Source organism: Octopus bimaculoides, chromosome 6 (genome assembly GCF_001194135.2).
Source record: "Octopus bimaculoides isolate UCB-OBI-ISO-001 chromosome 6, ASM119413v2, whole genome shotgun sequence".
Lineage (NCBI taxonomy): Eukaryota > Metazoa > Mollusca > Cephalopoda > Octopoda > Octopodidae > Octopus > Octopus bimaculoides.
In genome coordinates this window covers 92,067,273-92,067,997 of record NC_068986.1, presented here as the reverse complement: position 1 = coordinate 92,067,997, position 725 = coordinate 92,067,273, and positions in this window count along the sequence as shown.

Below are 725 nucleotides of genomic sequence, written 5' to 3'. Positions count from 1 at the left end.
TTTGATATCGAAGCATAAAACACCTCTCTGTTATTTATATACTGATAAATTTATTTTAGCTCTCAAAATATGGCGTCGAGCTGGTAGAGTCGTTAGTGATTCAGAGAGAACACTTAGCGTTATTTCTTCCTGCTCTATGCGTTTTGGGTTTCATTCTTGCTGAGGTCGACTTTGCCTCTCATTTTTACGAGCGTAAAATAACTACTAGTTGAACACTGGGTCAAGGTAATCGACTTATTCACTCCCTTAAAATTGCCGGCCTTGTGCCAAAATTTGAAACCATATGGTGTCCCAAAATAAGACCGCCAAATTGTCAGAAGCGTTAGACGCTGAATAGAATCTCTCGCGGTATTTGTTCCGATTTTGTTCGCTCTTGGTTCAAATTCCGCTGAGATTAACTTTTTTTCTCATCACCCTTTCACATCTCCAACAGAAATAGTTACAAAGATAAGAAGAGTGAATCATATACGTTGTGTGCATACACAAACACACACCAGACTTCTGCAGTTTCCGTATATCATATTCCATTCATGATTTATCCTCCCTACATACAGACACCTATATCCTCAGAAGAAATAGTAGATACGAAGGGCGTCTTCTTCCATCTCCCTCTTTTTCCTCTTTCTCTCTTATTCTCTCAATACATATGTTCATACATACACACATACACACACACACACACACACACACACACACACACACACACACACACACACACACACACA